Raw genomic sequence first — 19,533 nt, forward strand, 5'->3', positions numbered from 1 at the left:
TCATTTTATATTATAAACCGTTTTTTAAATTTTTTAATGTTTATTTTTGAGAAAGAGAGAGAGTGTGTGTGAGCAGGGAAGGGGCAGAGAGAGAGGGAGACACAGAATCCAAAGCAGGCTCCAGGCTCTGAACTGTCAGCACAGAGCCCAACGTGGGGCTTGAACTCACAAACTGTAAGGTCATGACCTGAGCTGAAGTCAGATGCTTAACTGACTGAGCCACCCAAGGGCCCCTATTATAAACTCTCTATAGCCATATCGTATGTGTACAATGATACAGACAGGACATATTTTTATGTTAATCAGAAGACCATCTATGTAAGGGGCACTTGTACCCCAATGTTTATAGCAGCACTCTCAACAATAGCCAAATTATGGAAAGAGCCTAAATGTCCATCAACTGATGAATGGATAAAGAAATTGTGGTTTATATACACAATGGAGTACTACTTGGCAATGAGAAAGAATGAAATCTGGCCTTTTGTAGCAATGTGGATGGAACTGGAGAGTGTGATGCTAAGTGAAATAAGCCATACAGAGAAAGACAGATACCATATGGTTTCACTCTTACGTGGATCCTGAGAAACTTAACAGAAACCCATGGGGGAGGGGAAGGAAAAAAAAAAGAGGTTAGAGTGGGAGAGAGCCAAAGCATAAGAGACTCTTAAAAACCGAGAACAAACTGAGGGTTGATGGGGGGTGGGAGGGAGGGGAGGGTGGGGGATGGGTATTGAAGAGGGCACCTTTTGGGATGAGCACTGGGTGTTGTATGGAAACCAATTTGACAATAAATTTCAAAAAAAAAAAAAAGAAGACCATCTATGTAAACATACTATAAGAATATTCACTTAGAGGCAAGATGCCTCTGGATAAAAATGTCAGACTACTGGGTAAAAATGTCAGACTAGCGTAAGAATTAAGTAGTTTTTAAAATTATTGTTGTTAAAAATGTATGTGTCATTTTTATTGTGTATGTATGTGAGAGAGAGATCAGAAAGGAGAAAGAATGAGAGAGCAAAAGAATATGTGCTGACTACATTTATACATATAGAATCCATATTATAACTTGAAAGGACGTATGTGACCTTCTCATCCAAACGTTTCATTTTATAAGAGAGTAGGGGTGCCTGGGTGGCTGAGTCGGTTAAACATCCGACTTTGGCTCAGGTCATGATCTCGCCGTCTGTGGGTTCGAGCCCCGCGTCAGGCTCTGTGCTGACAGCTCAGAGCCTGGAGCCTATTTCAGATTCTGTGTCTCCCTCTTCCTCTGACCCTCCCCTGTTTATGCTCTCTCTCTCTCTCTCTGTCTCAAAAATAAATAAATGTTAAAAAATAACAATAAAAAAAAAAAAGAGAGCAACAAGCTCCAGAGTGGTTTGTGATCTATTTTGTCTTTTATTCTTGTGGATTCATCAATTTGGGGAGATTTCAGCCACTATGAGAGTAGAAATGACAAGAGAAGAATAAACAAAGCAAAGTGGGGAGCTTCAAGTAATTACCTCTGAATGACTCTTGCAGTTCAGTAATAAATGCTTGTACATTTGTATTAACATGGTCTGTATTTAACATAGTTGTCTCACCTTTCTCTCCGGATAGTAAGCTTATGTAGCGTGGAGGTAAGGTCCGTGAACCTACTCTGTGCAGTGCCACAACGTTCCCAGCCAAACAATGATCCTAGAGTGAGGGAGAAATGCAGACCTGTTAGGACACCAAAAACCAAGAGTCTGCCTTTTGTGACACGCTTCCACTTCTAAGCTCCAGTTCTTCCTTCATTTACTTTCTTTCCACCGTTTTCAAATTTTCTGTCAAAACCCTGCTCGTCTTTCAATGTATGGTACTAATGCCACTTCTCCTGTAATGCCTGTCCAAATACTCCTGATAGGTTTTAATCTTTCCTTTGTCTATATTCTCGATTTCTGCCTTGTGTTGATTTTGTTATGTCCATGTCTCTCTCATCTATTAAGTCACAGAGTTGACTCTGGAACTAATGGGCCATTCAAAGACAGGGCTCTGGGGAGGTGGAGTATTAGGTAGAGTTCAGACCCCTTAAGTGTTTTGTTAACTAGAGGGCTCAGCTTTTGTGTTATATATTGAGGAGAACGAGTACAATTTCTTTGATGTTAAGAAACTGTTGAACTGCTAAAAATCAAAGTTTAAAGAGTACTACCAACATATTTAATTACCAAAGGGATTATTTTGTTAACTTCCATATTGTGGCAAACCTGGAATGAACAGTTTTCCAGTAAACGAATAAATCAGTGTGCACCCAATGAGATAAATTCAAAGAACGTTATTGCATTTTAGCTTAACACACAGTAAATACACTCAGTATCACTGCTGGAGTATCCGTCCTTCTCAAATGTTAAACTGGGAGAGTGACATGCCCTCAAATGCTGAGGAGTGGCTGTGGAGAAGAGAAGCGGCGCCCTGGAATTGATTTATGAAGAAGGGTGGTGAGATTTTATGGAGTGGAAACTAACAGATGGTTCACAGTTTTTTTCCCTTCCCACAATTACCCCTCCCTGAGCTACTTCTGGAATATACATTCTGTACTGGCACAAAGGCCAAAGCTCCTTGGAAGATCTGCTGGAGTCATATGTAAATAGCACTTGGGATGCCAACACAATGATGGCTCTCAGCGTCCCGGTCTCCAGAGTCATAGTTGTGGGCATTGTGGGCGATGAGGTTTTTTTTTTAAATTCTTCGTACAAAACTGTCTCACCACACATGATTTCTCAGAGGCTTGGGGAATCACAGGTGTGACTTAAGCTTCTTGTCTAGACATCAAGTATGAAAACATTAGTCAGCCCTCCCTGAATTCACCTAAGTCAATCATGAGTTGGTTTTCCCCAAATCCACTTGCTAAACCTCAGTCACTAGTATTTTTGATTCTTTTAGGAACTGGGAATGGTTTTTTTAAAAACCATCATTTTAAAAACCAGGTATCTTTTTAAAAAACTTATTGATATTTCAATCCTCTTAACCATTTCACTAAAATAAAACAGAGATTATAAAATATGATTTTTACTCCTTAAAAATACTTGATTTAATTTAATTTTATTAAAATGTGAAGCAAATTTCTTTTTTTTAAATTTTTTTTTCAACGTTTTTTATTTATTTTTGGGACAGAGAGAGACAGAGCATGAACAGGGGAGGTGCAGAGAGAGGGAGACACAGAATCGGAAACAGGCTCCAGGCTCCGAGCCATCAGCCCAGAGCCTGACGCGGGGCTCGAACTCACGGACCGCGAGATCGTGACCTGGCTGAAGTCGGACGGTTAACCGACTGTGCCACCCAGGCGCCCCAAAATGTGAAGCAAATTTCTGAACACGCATGACTTTTGAGCCTAGAACTTGAATCTGAAAGGACCTTAGCAGTCATCTAATCCAAACATCTTCCAGTGCAGGAATCATAAATGATAATGTAATACTCATTTTGGCATTTTTGTTAGAAAATTCTATTTTCAGGGAGCCAGGTACCTCACAAGACAGTTTATTATTGACTGTTATTGTGAAAAAGATTTTCTTTATATCAAGCCACAATTTGCCTATAGGAGTGAGGCTACCACAACTAATTCTTGTTCTACCTTGTGGGAACCTACAGAATTCTATCTCTCTTCCAGAAAAATTCTTTAAATATGTGGAGATATATATTATGCCCCTCTTAAGACTTTTCTTTTCTACATTAAGCAGCATACTTCAAAAACACTTTTCATATTAGATGGATTCCTGGATCTTCTCAACCCTAATTACATTTGCCAGGAACATTTCCCAGTTGGCCAATATCCCTCCTGAATTTATGATAAATTATGATAAATACTCTTTTAATTTTTTTTATTTGAGTAGAGTTGACACAAATTGTTACATTAATTTCAGGTACACACCATAGTGATTCAACCTCTCTATAAATTATACTACATTCACCACAAATGTAGCTACCATCTGTCACCATACAACACTATTATAACATTATTGACTGTATTTCCTATGCTGTGTTTTTATTCCCATAACTTATTCATTCCATAACTGGAAGCCTGTACCTCCCACTCCACTTCACCCATTTTGCCCAATGTCCCAGCCCCTTCCCTCTGACAACCATCAGTTTGTTTTCTGTATTAATAGGTCTGATTCTACTTTTCTTTTTTTTTTTTTCTTTTTTTTTAAAAATTTTTTTTTTCAACGTTTTTTATTTATTTTTGGGACAGAGAGAGACATAGCATGAACGGGGGAGGGGCAGAGAGAGAGGGAGACACAGAACCGGAAACAGGCTCCAGGCTCCGAGCCATCAGCCCAGAGCCTGACGCGGGGCTCGAACTCACGGACCGCGAGATCGTGACCTGGCTGAAGTCGGACGCTTAACCGACTGCGCCACCCAGGCGCCCCCTGATTCTACTTTTCATTTGTTCATTCGTTTTGTTCTTTAGATTCCACACATGAGGGGTTCCTGGGTGGCTCAGTCAGTTAAGCATCCGACTTTGGCCCAGGTCATGATCTCACCACTGGTGAATTTGAGCTTTACGTTGGGCTCTGTGCTGACCATTCAGAGCCTGGAGCCTGCTTTGGATTCTTTCTCCACCTTTCTCTGTTCCTCCTCTACGCATGCATGCTCTCTCTCTCTCTCTCTCTCTCTCTCTCAAATATAAACATTAAAAAAATTAGATTCCACATATAAGTGAAATCATATGGTATTTGTCTTCCTCAGTCTGACTTATTTCACTTAGCATAATACCCTCTAGGTCAGTCCATGTTGTCACAAATGGCCCAAATCTTATCCTTTTCCACAGTTGTGTAATATTCCAGTGTGTGTGTGTGTGTGTGTGTGTGTGTGTGTGTGTGTGTATACCACATCCACCCTATCCATTCATCTCTGGATGGGCATTTGGGTTTGCTTCTGTATCTCAGCTATTGTAAATAATGCTGCAGTAAACATAAGGGTACATACATCTTTTCGAATTAGTGTTTTTGTTTTCTCTGGGTAAATATCCAGTAGTTGATTTTTTGGATCATATGATATTTCTATTTTTAATGATAAATGATTTTTATAATGGATTTTTGATAAGATCAGATATTTCAAGGGATCCTTCAGCTTTAAAATGTAAAAATTTAAGTAACTTATAAACAAATATTATTAACCAGTGAATATTTTCACTGATATTCTGCACCATACTTTTACAGGCAAAAAATGTTAACCTGTGATTCTTTTGCTCTGATACAGAATAATGAATTATTTTCAACTTATTCTAAGTAAATCTACCATTGTAGATTTGGGTGAGGTTTGTCCCTCGCACAAACCTGCTAATATTTTACTGTGTGCCTTTGCACATGTTCTTTCCACTGCCTTTTTTCTCACCTCATCAAAGAAGCTTCACTACTTAAGCTTCTTGTCCCCTTGAATGAGAAAGCCCTCAAATTGAATTATTTTCTCTTTCCACCTAATTCATTAGACCTGAAAAAGAAAACAGCATTCTCCTTGTCACCATCAATAAAAACACTTTTATTCAACATAGTGACAGCAATCAGACAACAAAAAGAAATAAGAGACATCCAAATCCATAAGGAAGAAGTAAAACTTTCACTGTTTGCAGATGACATGATACTATGTATAGAAAACCTAACGACTCCACCAAAAAACTACTAGAACTGATAAATGAATTCAGTAAAGTCACAGAACACTTCTCCTTTTTTGAGGTTTATACCATTTCCTTATATTATAGACTTGCTATTATTAGCAACACCATCTATTGATTTCTAGGACCATCTCTCCTTAAATAATGATTTAAGCATTTAGATCACAATGTATTTTTTCAATCTACTCATATTCACAGATTATATCTCATCTTTTCTTATGTTGAAATCTCACCAACTCCAGTGACTTCCATGTCCATTTTCCCCATCTAGCTGCACAAAGCCTAAAAAACTTGTTTGGATTCAGCTGGAATTTGCCTCTTCTATATTTCACACTGATTAGCTTCTGAGGCTTCTCCAAAACTTTACACAGGTCTGTTGCATTCCTACCTTCACCTCTAAATCTTCAATTCTAAAAATAATGTTTCTGACCCCAAGTGCCTTATCTTTTTTGATATTGAGACCTACTGCACCTGCTTTGAATACTCACTGATCCACAAATCCTTGACTTCCCTTAATTCTCTCATTTCATCAGCCCTTTCATTGCTTCTTTCTCTTTTCAGTCTGCCTTCTATCACCAGCTATTTGGTGTGACATTTACAACTTTTCTAATATCCCTTGCCCGTTGGATCAGATGCCAGTCATTCGCAGTCAAAGCCTAATTCTATATATCTGTACTGTTTGACTTTAACTATGCTATTCTTTCATTCAGTTAGTGTGGATTGAGAAGATACGATGTGGACCAGCAACTGGGCTGAGTGGTAGCTATTGGAAGAGGAATTAGATTCAGTTTTTGCCTCTGGGAAGGTTACAAACTAGTAAGGAAAATAGCCCACAAACCCATAATTTTCTACCCATGAAATGTACTAGAATGTAGATAGGTTCAAAGTTCAATTAGGGTAGAGAGGAAGAAATAAGAAATAATTCGGGAGATTAGAGGAGGTCTTCAGAGAAAAAAAAAGTGTGTGTTTTCCAGTGTATTGAGTGATGAAGTGATGAGATATAGTTTGTTGCATACTGGGAAAGGTTGAGCAGGTAGGGAGAAGAGGAAAGGGCATGCCAAGCCAGTTGAACATCATGAACAAGAAATGTGAAGTTGTGGAAATGAAGGGCAGGTTACAACCTAGGTGATGATAATTAAAAGGGGAGATAATAAGAGAGAATAATAGGATAGAATTGAAAAATATTATGAAGGTTTTGTGCTCAGTAGTTTAAAATTTGTTTTGCTCACAAGAATTCCATAGATGAGCTGTATGAACAATAATATCCCATCAGTCAGTTATCTTCCATGAAAAAGGGTCTTTGTGATCATATAAATTGGGAAAGTCTATAATACTATGACCCTTGTTAAATATTCACATTTCACATTCAAATATTAAAAGTTCTGAAATTCCTGTAAAAATAAGCTATTTAATGTGTTTAACCAGGTGTCTTCTAATTCAGGTAGATGTGATTTCTCCTTTTTCTGAACTCTTCCTATTAAAATGGTATCCATTTGTGTTGGGTAAACTCTTGGCATCTGAGGATTTTCAAGGAGACTTAAAAGTCCGTGACACATAATATTTTGCTGAGATATCATTTTGAATTATGAGTGCTTCAAAGCTAGTGTGTGGATGTGAGTCAGAGACAGGAAGAAAGTCTAGACAAAACGCAGAATGTATACACCTTTATGCAACAGTGCTGGTTTCTGTGATCCTTTATTTCATTTAATTGTCAAAACAGTCCTGCAGTGCTTGTGTTGTTGTATCATCCATTTTAGCTATGAAATCACTGATGAGATTGTATGCTGGTATTTGGGGATTGCAAACATCTTTGGACAAACGTGTCATAATCTTAAAATCTAGTATACTTACTTTGTCTCTTATGCTGGATTACATGCTTCTTATGGTCAAGGGCTGTATTTGATGGCTCTATACTTTTACTGCCCTCAGCACTTGGGACAAATTTGATGAACTCTATAGGTTCTCAATAAGTGTCTGAAAATTAATGAATTATAAAGTTTGAAAGTCCAGAGTGGAGAAGTTATATAGGATATATCAATTGATTAACTTAACTAGAGAGGAAATATCTAAGAGGAAAGTAATATATAGTGAAAAAAGTAGGAGAGCCAGAGAAAATGCAAAGTGAGCCTCAGGTAACATAATTATGAATTTAAATTTAATGAAGTATATCCAAGATCCACTGGAAGTTTTATAGGAGAACTGTAACAAGAGAACACATGTAGTTGTATTTTACTGAATTGGAAAGATATTCAGAGAAAGATATTTAATAATGAATGGCCCAGTGGAAGTTGCCCAGAGTCCATGTAAGGGATTTAAGTAAAGATTTAATGAAAATATCAAATTAAAAAACAAGCAAACAAACTTGTGTAAAAAATGATTGCTGAGGCGCCTGGGTGGCTCAGTGGGTTAAGCGTCCGACTTTGGCTCAGGTCATCATCTGTGAGTTTGAGCCCCTGGTTGGACTCTGTGCCAACAGTTCAGTGCCTGGAGCCTGCTTCAGATCCTGTATCTCTCTCTCTCGGCCCCTCCCCTGCTCATACTCTGTCTCTGTCTCTGTCTCTGTCTCTGTCTCTCTCTCAAAAATAAATAATAAACATTAAAAGTATTTAAAACTGATTGCTGAACTGCAATGTGTATTAGTTTCCTAGGACCACCAAAACCAAGTACCACAAACTAAGTGGCTTAAACAACAGAAGTTTATTGTGTCACAGTTCTGGAGCCTGGAAGTCCAAAATCTAGGTGTGAGCAGGGTTGGTTCCTTTGGAGGGCTGTGAGGGGAAGAGCTGTTCCAGGCCTCTCTCCTGGAACAGCTAGCAGATGGCTGTCTTCTCCCTAATCTCTTTAAATCATCTTCCCTCTACCTGCATTTCTATAACCAAATTTCCTCTTTTTATGAGGACACCAGTGGAATTTTGGATTCAGGCCAATCTTAATGACCTCATTTTAACTTGATTACTCCTTAACTCTTAACTCGTTGTAAAGATCAAGTCTCCAATGAGGTCACATCCTGAAGTACTGGGGGTTAGAACTTCAATATATGAATTTTAGGGGGACACAATTCAATCCATAACACAGTATCAATATCAACCTTAGATAAAAATAGTGCAAATTGAAAGATCGATTCATTTAACACTTATTTATTGAATTCCACTTATATACCAGGCATCAAACTAAGTAAAGATAAATCTTCAAGGTACTTTAAGTCTTTTGTATGAGATAAATAAATAGTAACTAATTACAGCACAACGTGTTCAGAGTTATAATCATGATTATAACTTATTAAGTGTTAGTTAAGACAAGAAAGGAGAGAGAGGTGAAAAGAATGAGGAAAAGCATCAGTGAGGAGATAACTTTTAGGTTAAGTCTTAGATGATGTATAGAAGATAAAATTGGAAAGCAATTCTAGCAGAGGGAACAATAAGGGTTGTTTTGAGTAATGTTAAGTTTCTTTGATGTGAACTGCATGTTGAAAATAAAAAACGAAAGTCATAAGAGTTAGGAAGACAGCCTATCCAGGTCATGCAAATGAGAACCATTGAATCATTTGAAGTAGAAAAGTGACAAATAAGGATTACCCTAAAGGCTGTTTCAAGGATGGGTTAGAAAGGAATAAAACAGGAACCAGGGGGAATCCCAGTTAGAAAACATTGTACTTGTCAGATGAGAGGCCATGAGGGCATTAATGAAGACTGTAGCAAGTGGAGAACAAGGTATGGAAAGGGAGAAGTTAATATGGTATAGTTGACCAGATTTAGCAAGCAAAAGTGTGTAATTAAGTGGTCATTTAGGATGACTCCTAGATTTCCGAATTGAGTGACTGAGTAGGTAAGTTGGTGCTAAATAAGATAGGGGATGTGAGAACAAAGATTTGGAAATAAAGATAAGTAATCCACTTTTGGACATGTAGAGTCACAGTGCTTGTGAGACATCCAAATGGAAGTGTTTAGTAGAGAGTAAGAAATATATGTTAAGTAGCTCAGAGGGATATGTGGAGTAGAGGTTAAGATTTGGCAGTCATCAGTTTACATAATTCATTTACTAATATGAGAAATGTGAAATATATATACAACTGTAGGCTTTCAAAATGCTTTGGCTGAGAAGGGAAGGAAAAAAGTCTTGGCTACAGGAAGGTGTGGTGCTGTAAGAGTTAAGATGGAAGAGATTTAATTATACATTTGGGCTGACCAAAAAGGGTGAGTGGGGAAATGTGTATCTGATGAGGCAATGTCTAAGGGGACATGAGGACATTGGGGCCCAGATCAGGAAAAAGGAGTTTTACTTTTGATATCCTCTTAGCCAAATTCTATATTTATGATACAGATAATTATGAAAATATAGAAAAGGGACAATGAAAAGCCTGGCCAGGATGATGTCCCCATGGGTGGCTGTGGCTATCTCCTTGGAGTACTGGATGTTGAATACCCAGACTGATACGGTCATTATAGTCCCCAATGGTGACAAATGCCTTGAATCTTATCTGGTGACCAGGACAGGGTGTTTTTAAAACCTCATCCTTGAGAGATGTTCTCAGAAAAAAAGTCAACAATCTCAGACTCCCTGATGGGCAGAGGGATGCATCTACTCTTTTATTTTAGGTTCTGCTCAATTATCTGCTTTTCTCTATGCTTTGTGTGTTCTCTCTCTCTCTCCCAAAATTTACCTTTGGTTACCTATCTTATTCATCGTTCAAAATGGCTGTTCTAACCCTTGGGTCCACCTGAACTTTGAGCTGCACAGCTCATCACTACCTGGCATTTTCTTCCATGTCTATTATTTTTAGCTTTCCAAGATGAATTTGATTGGTTTGGCTATCTTCTTTCTATGTAGAGTCTTTTAAAAAATTCTTATTTATTTATTTTGAGGAGAGAGTGCATGCATGAGTTGGGGAGGGACAGGCAGAAAGAGAGAGAGAGAGAGAGAGAGAGAGAGAGAGAGAGAGAGAGAGAGAATCCCAAACTGACTCTGCACTGTCAGCACAGAGCCGAATGGGTTCGATCCCACGAACTGGGAGATCATGACCTGAGCCTAAATCTGATGCTTAACTGACTGAGCCACCCAGGTTCCTTTCTGTGTAGACTCTTTATACCAAGTCATAATATAGACTTCTGATAGACTTCATCCTATATTACCTTAGATTTAATTGTTGACCCCTATCTAGTCATCTATAGGTAGGGAGGTGAAGCATAGGATCTACTGTTCACTCAGCAAAAGCTGTGAGCAGAATATCCTCCCAGAAGAGAGTCTGAATAGAGTGGGGCATTCCAGAGCACTGTTGTTTTATTTTTTTAAGCATAATATGCTTTAGTTCATCCATTTTACTCCATGAGCAGTGTTATTTTTAATTAAGGACTTTCACTAATACTTATATTAACAAACTTTGATTGAATTTCATATTACATTTTCAGACTTGGTGCTTGTGGTATATAACTTCTAATTCCTCTTATAAAAATATACTGAAAAGACTGAATTAAAATAATCATATTCATAAAATCTCTGTGTAAGTCAAAGCCATAAATGTGTAAGATTTTATTACTGCAAAATAGTCATGTAGCATTGTAGACAGTAACAACAATTCAAGCAGCCTAGCATATATTTATAGTTGGCATTGCATGTTGGGTCTCTTTCTGCCCCACTTAACTTTGGGATTAAGATTTGAACCTGATCTCCTTGTGCTTGAGTTTATCTACCTCACTTCAAGAAAACAAATGATTTCTGTCTAAAGTTAATTAAAATTTACATGCAGTAAATTTACTAAATTGCTTCCAGATCTGTACCTTTTTTAAAAAAAGAAGCAGACTAGAAAGAAATATTAGTTCTTTAAAAAGAATCTTTGTGTTTGTTTAAATGTACATTTTCTCTAGCTACATATGTTTATTTAATTCTTTCTATGGCTGAAAATGGTGCCTAGAGAAACTTGAAAGAACGAGAATGGACATTGCTTTTTCAGTCAGCTTATAGGAATGCAAATTTATTTGTAAAAACTGGTAAAAACACAACTATCTGGGAAAATTTTTGCCATGACCAAAAAGAGAAAGGGCAAATATAATTCATCTCCTGTTTCAATATGGATTACTTGGTGGTGGCTGCCTTAGGGCTGTGTTGAGAAAAATTCTGAGAGTGGATGAAGTGGGTTAAAAGGAGCTATTTAGTTAATGATCTCTGCTTTGTGCATGGAATGGGAAGCTGTGCTGTGCAGTTTCCATCTGATTGTTAATGCCATATCAGAAATAGGTGAGTAGCATTTCTACTAAAAATAAGCATGTTTGCAACATTTATAATAGGAAACAAGAATGTATGCGTATATGTTTCTCTGATCCACTTAGATATCAGCTATCCAATAAGTTGCTAGAGGCATTTGATGTGAGAAAAACACCGCTCTCATATCTCCTGCCTTCACTCCTGGGGGATACTTGGACATGAGACCAATAGGGCCTTGCTCTACTCCTTTCCCAAGTGTAGGGGTCAAAATAGGACTTCCAATAGCATATCAAGACTCCAAATTTGATATGACCCTAAATACAAAGGAAAAATACCTTTTCTAGCTAAGGGAAGTAGAATGATAGATGGTATGGAATGGGTCTTAATGTTTATGTACTATCAGCTCTGGGGTAAGAATTTGAAAATAGGAAGTTGAATAAGGAAAATCAACACTGTCCTGTATAAGAAATAAATAGGAGGGGCACCTGAGTGGTTCATTTGGTTAAGCAACTACCCTTGATTTCAGCTCAGGTCATGATCTCACAGTTCGTGGGATTAAGTCCTGTGTTGGGTTCTGTGCTGACAGTACAGAGTCTGCTTGGGATTCTCTCTCTCCCCCACTCCCTCTGCCCCCCCCTCAAAATAAATACATAAACTAAAAAAAAAAAAAAAAAGAAAAAGAAAAGAAAAAGAAAAGAAAAAGAAAAGAAATAGGAATGTGATGATGGGGATAGTAGAAAAGAGAATATGGGATTGTGGAAAGAGAGAGACCAGGCAGCATGTCAGGGCCCTGCAGCTTAAAACTTTTACATTAGGATACTAAATACTAAAAATTTTATAAAATAAGTTACTTTTATTACATGTGATTCAATCTGATATAATCTAGTCTAGTCCCTAATACACTTAATTTTTAAAATGTGAGGCAACAATCCACTGAATTGATTATATGACCCACAAGTGGTCAAACTCACAGTTTGAGAAACACTGATTTAAATAGTAAAGGCCTAGCATGGTGGTGTAGGCTGACTATAGCCCATATGTCTCACTAATTGCATAGTGTGTGTGTGTGTATGTGTGTGTGTGTGTGTGTGTGTGTATTTTCCTTTTTTTCCTCTTATGTTTTGCCCTAAGGGTGGGCCCAATTCACAGAAAAGCATGTCAACAGTGGATACATGAAAGACTAAAACTTCAATAGAAAGGCCATCTCTACCTGGGCACCTGGGTGGCTCAGTCAGTTGAAGGTCTGACTCTTGATATCGGCTCAGGTCATGATCTCATGGTTCAAGAAACTGAGTCCCGCATTGGGCTCTGTACTGACAGTGCAGAGCCTGCTTGGGATCCCCTCTCTCCCCCTTTCTCTCTGCCCCTCCCCCCACTTGTACTCTTTCCTTCTCCCTCTCTCAAAATAAATAAACATTTAAAAATTAAAAAAAAAAGGCCATATCTACTAGTAGAGAAAGCAGCAGGGGAGCCTCTTGAGACTGGAGACTGAGGAGAGATTCTCAGAGCAAAGAGAACCAGAAAAGAGGATCACTTAATTTTTTGTATAAACTTGCAAGTGTCTCAGAATCACTTATTATTGTGGATAGCTCAAACAGAGAATGTGTTTTAAAAATTGAACTGACAGAATTTATACTATGAACCTAACTATGTTGATTGCTTGCTAAATAAAATCAGTATTCTCCAGAGGATAACAGGAACTAAAGTCTACATAACATTCACAATGTCCAATATACATTTAGAAATTATTCAGCACTTAATAAAGAAAATGTGGACAATTATCAAGGGAAAATAATTAGCAGATGCTAAGATATTGGAATTATTAGACAAAGACTTTAAGCAGCTATTATACATACGTTTTATAAGGAAAGAAAAATATACTTGAGATGAATAAAAATTTAGAATTTTCCGGGGCGCCTGGGTGGCGCAGTCGGTTAAGCGTCCGACTTCAGCCAGGTCACGATCTCGCGGTCCGTGAGTTCGAGCCCCGCGTCAGGCTCTGGGCTGATGGCTCGGAGCCTGGAGCCTGTTTCCGATTCTGTGTCTCCCTCTCTCTCTGCCCCTCCCCCGTTCATGCTCTGTCTCTCTCTGTCCCAAAAATAAAAATAAAAAAAAAATGTTGAAAAAAAAAATTAAAAAAAAAAAAAAATTTAGAATTTTCCAATAATCACTTTATACATCAATTGTCTAAAGATACCAATTAAGACATCTCTGAAAGAGATTGTCAGAGTGGATCAAATAACACAACCTAGATATATGTTGTCTGTAAGAAACCCTTTCTAAATAAAGATACATATAGATTAAAAGTAAAGAAGGGAATAAAAAAGTAAAGAATAAAGAAAAATATACCATGTTAACATCAGTCAAAGAAAAGTAGGAATCACTAAATTAATTTCAGACAGAGCCCACTTCAAAGCAAGAAGGTTATCAGGGACAAAAAGGGGAATTACATAAGAATTAAGAGATCAAGTCTCCAAGAAGACATAACAGTCCTTGGTATGTATGTGCTTAACAACATAGCATCAAAATTCATTAGGCAAAAACTGATGGAACTGCAAGGAGAAATAGATGAATCCACTATTATAGTTGGAGACTTTGACACCTCTCTATCAGAAATGGACATGCCCACCAAGCAGAAAATTACCAAGAACATAGTTGATTTCACAATGCAATCAATCAACTGAATATTACTGACATCTGTAGACTACTTAATCCAACAACAGCAGAATATACATTCTTTTTTCTTTTCAAGCTCACATGAAACACTTGCCAAGATAGACCATATTGTGGGCCATGAAAAATACTTCACAAATTTCAAAGAATAAAAATCATGCAATTTCTGCTCAATGAAGTTAACAAAGAAATCAAAAAGAGTTAAATCTCAAAATACATGGAGATTAAACAGCACACTACTAAATAACACATGAATCAAAGAAGAAATCTTAAGAGAAATAAAAAAAAATATTTTGGACTACTTTGAAATGAAAGCACAACCTATAAAAATTTGTGGGATACAGTGAAAGCAGTGCCCAGTGAGAAATTTATAGCATTAAATGCATATGTTAGAAAAGAAAAAAGATCTAATATCAACAATCTAAATTTCCACCTTAGGAAACTAGAAAAAGAAGAGCAAAAAGTAGAGAAGAAATAAGAATTAGAGAAGAAATTGATGACATTGAAAACAGAAAATCAAAAAAAAATTAATGAAACCAAAAGTTGGTTCTTTAAGAAAGATTGATAAAATTGATAAACCTGGGAGGTTCCGGAAGATGGCGGCGTAGGAGGACGCTGGGCTCACCGCGCGTCCTGCTGATCACTTAGATTCCACCTACACCTGCCTAAAGAACCCAGAAAACCACCAGAGGATTAGCAGAACGGAGTCTCCGGAGCCAAGCGCAGACGAGAGGCCCACGGAAGAGGGTAGGAAGGGCGGCGAGGCGGTGCGCGCTCCATGGACTGGCGGGAGGGAGCCGGGGCGGAGGGGCGGCTCGCCGGCCAAGCAGAGCCCCCGAGTCGGGCTGGCAAAAGCGGAGGGGCCGGACGGACTGTGTTCCCACAGCAAGCGCGACTTAGCGTCTGGGAGGTCATAAGTTAACAGCTCTGCTCAGAAAGCGGGAAGGCTGGAGGACAAAGGGAGGGAGAGCTGCTGAGCCCCCGGATGGCAGAGCTCAGCTTGGCGGGGAACAAAGGCGCTCGCCAGCGCCATCTCCCCCGCCCATCCCCCAGCCAAAATCCCAAAGAGAACCAGTTCCTGCCAGGGAACTTGCTCGCTCCGCGCAAACACCCAACTCTGTGCTTCTGCGGAGCCAAACCTCCGGCAGTGGATCTGACTCCCTCCCACTGCCACAGGGCCCCTCCTGAAGTGGATCATCTAAGGAGAAGCGAGCTAAGCCTGCCCCTCCCGCCCCCGTGCACCTTGCCTACCCACCCCAGCTAATACGCCAGCTCCCCAGCACCACAAGCCTGGCAGTGTGCAAGTAGACCAGACGGGCCACACCACCCCACAGTGAATCCCGCCCCTAGGAGAGGGGAAGAGAAGGCACACACCAGTCTGACTGTGGCCCCAGCGGTGGGCTGGGGGCAGACATCAGGTCGGACTGCGGCCCCGCCCACCAACTCCAGTTATACACCACAGCACAGGGGAAGTGCCCTGCAGGTCCTCACCGCTCCAGGGACTATCCAAAATGACCAAACGGAAGAATTCCCCTCAGAAGAATCTCCAGGAAATAACAACAGCTAATGAACTGATCAAAAAGGATTTAAATAATATAACAGAAAGTGAATTTAGAATAATAGTCATAAAATTAATCGCTGGGCTTGAAAACAGTATACAGGACAGCAGAGAATCTCTTGCTACAGAGATCAAGGGACTAAGGAACAGTCACGAGGAGCTGAAAAACGCTTTAAACGAAATGCAAAACAAAATGGAAACCACGACGGCTCGGATTGAAGAGGCAGAGGAGAGAATAGGTGAACTAGAAGATAAAGTTATGGAGAAAGAGGAAGCTGAAAGAAAGAGAGATAAAAAAATCCAGGAGTATGAGGGGAAAATTAGAGAACTAAGTGATACACTAAAAAGAAATAATATACGCATAATTGGTATCCCAGAGGAGGAAGAGAGAGGGAAAGGTGCTGAAGGGGTACTTGAAGAAATTATAGCTGAGAACTTCCCTGAACTGGGGAAGGAAAAAGGCATTGAAATCCAAGAGGCACAGAGAACTCCCTTCAGACGTAACTTAAATCGATCTTCTGCACGACATATCATAGTGAAACTGGCAAAATACAAGGATAAAGAGAAAATTCTGAAAGCAGCAAGGGATAAACGTGCCCTCACATATAAAGGGAGACCTATAAGACTCGTGACTGATCTCTCCTTTGAAACTTGGCAGGCCAGAAAGGCTTGGCACGATATCTTCAGTGTGCTAAACAGAAAAAATATGCAGCCGAGAATCCTTTATCCAGCAAGTCTGTCATTTAGAATAGAAGGAGAGATAAAGGTCTTCCCAAACAAACAAAAACTGAAGGAATTTGTCACCACGAAACCAGCCCTACAAGAGATCCTAAGGGGGATCCTGTGAGACAAAGTACCAGAGACATCACTACAAGCATAAAACATACAGACATCACAATGACTCTAAACCCGTATCTTTCTATAATAACACTGAATGTAAATGGATTAAATGCGCCAACCAAAAGACATAGGCTATCAGAATGGATAAAAAAACAAGACCCATCTATCTGCTGTCTACAAGAGACTCATTTGAGATCTGAGGACACCTTTAGATTGAGAGTGAGGGGATGGAGAACTATTTATCATGCTACTGGAAGCCAAAAGAAAGCTGGAGTAGCCATACTTATATCAGACAAACTAGACTTTAAATTAAAGGCTGTAACAAGAGATGAAGAAGGGCATTATATAATAATTACAGGGTCTATCCATCAGGAAGAGCTAACAATTATAAATGTCTATGCGCCAAATACCGGAGCCCCCAGATATATAAAACAGTTACTCATAAACATAAGCAACCTTATTGATAAGAATGTGGTCATTGCAGGGGACTTTAACACCCCACTTACAGAAATGGATAGATCATCTAGACACACAGTCAATAAAGAAACAAGGGCCCTGAATGATACATTGGATCAGATGGACTTGACAGATATATTTAGAACTCTGCATCCCAAAGCAACAGAATATACTTTCTTCTCGAGTGCACATGGAACATTCTCCAAGATAGATCATATACTGGGTCACAAAACAGCCCTTCATAAGTTTACAAGAATTGAAATTATACCATGCATACTTTCAGACCACAATGCTATGAAGCTTGAAATCAACCACAGGAAAAAGTCGGGAAAACCTCCAAAAGCATGAAGGTTAAAGAACACCCTACTAACGAATGAGTGGGTCAACCAGGCAATTAGAGAAGAAATTAAAAAATATATGGAAACAAACGAAAATGAAAATACAACAATCCAAACGCTTTGGGACGCAGCGAAGGCAGTCCTGAGAGGAAAATACATTGCAATCCAGGCCTATCTCAAGAAACAAGAAAAATCCCAAATACAAAATCTAACAGCACACCTAAAGGAAATAGAAGCAGAACAGCAAAGGCAGCCTAAACCCAGCAGAAGAAGAGAAATCATAAAGATCAGAGCAGAAATAAACAATATAGAATCTAAAAAAACTGTAGAGCAGATCAACGAAACCAAGAGTTGGTTTTTTGAAAAAATAAACAAAATTGACAAACCTCTAGCCAGGCTTCTCAAAAAGAAAAGGGAGATGACCCAAATAGATAAAATCATGAATGAAAATGGAATTATTACAACCAATCCCTCAGAGATACAAACAATTATCAGGGAATACTATGAAAAATTATATGCCAACAAATTGGACAACCTTGAAGAAATGGACAAATTCCTAAACACCCACACTCTTCCAAAACTCAATCAGGAGGAAATAGAAAGCTTGAACAGACCCATAACCAGCGAAGAAATTGAATCGGTTATCAAAAATCTCCCAAGAAATAAGAGTCCAGGACCAGATGGCTTCCCAGGGGAGTTCTACCAGACGTTTAAAGCAGAGATAATACCTATCCTTCTCAAGCTATTCCAAGAAATAGAAAGGGAAGGAAAACTTCCAGACTCATTCTATGAAGCCAGTATTACTTTGATTCCTAAACCAGACAGAGACCCAGTAAAAAAAGAAAACTACAGGCCAATATCCCTGATGAATATGGATGCAAAAATTCTCAATAAGATACTAGCAAATCGAATTCAACAGCATATAAAAAGAATTATTCACCATGATCAAGTGGGATTCATTCCTGGGATGCAGGGCTGGTTCAACATTCGCAAATCGATCAACGTGATACATCACATTAACAAAAAAAAAGAGAAGAACCATATGATCCTGTCAATCGATGCAGAAAAGGCCTTTGACAAAATCCAGCACCCTTTCTTAATAAAAACCCTTGAGAAAGTCGGGATAGAAGGAACATACTTAAAGATCATAAAAGCCATTTATGAAAAGCCCACAGCTAACATCATCCTCAATGGGGAAAAACAGAGCTTTTTCCCTGAGATCAGGAACACGACAGGGATGCCCACTCTCACCGCTGTTGTTTAATATAGTGCTGGAAGTTCTAGCATCAGCAATCAGACAACAAAAGGAAATCAAAGGCATCAAAATTGGCAAAGATGAAGTCAAGCTTTCGCTTTTTGCAGATGACATGATATTATACATGGAAAATCCGATAGACTCCACCAAAAGTCTGCTAGAACTGATACATGAATTCAGCAAAGTTGCAGGATACAAAATCAATGTACAGAAATCAGTTGCATTCTTATACACTAACAATGAAGCAACAGAAAGACAAATAAAGAAACTGATCCCATTCACAATTGCACCAAGAAGCATAAAATACCTAGGAATAAATCTAACCAAAGATGTAAAAGATCTGTATGCTGAAAACTATAGAAAGCTTATGCAGGTAATTGAAGAAGATATAAAGAAATGGAAAGACATTCCCTGCTCATGGATTGGAAGAATAAATATTGTCAAAATGTCAATACTACCCAAAGCTATCTACACATTCAATGCAATCCCAATCAAAATTGCACCAGCATTCTTCTTGAAACTAGAACAAGCAATCCTAAAATTCATATGGAACCACAAAAGGCCCCGAATAGCCAAAGTAATTTTGAAG

Source organism: Neofelis nebulosa, chromosome 8 (genome assembly GCF_028018385.1).
Source record: "Neofelis nebulosa isolate mNeoNeb1 chromosome 8, mNeoNeb1.pri, whole genome shotgun sequence".
NCBI lineage: Eukaryota > Metazoa > Chordata > Mammalia > Carnivora > Felidae > Neofelis > Neofelis nebulosa.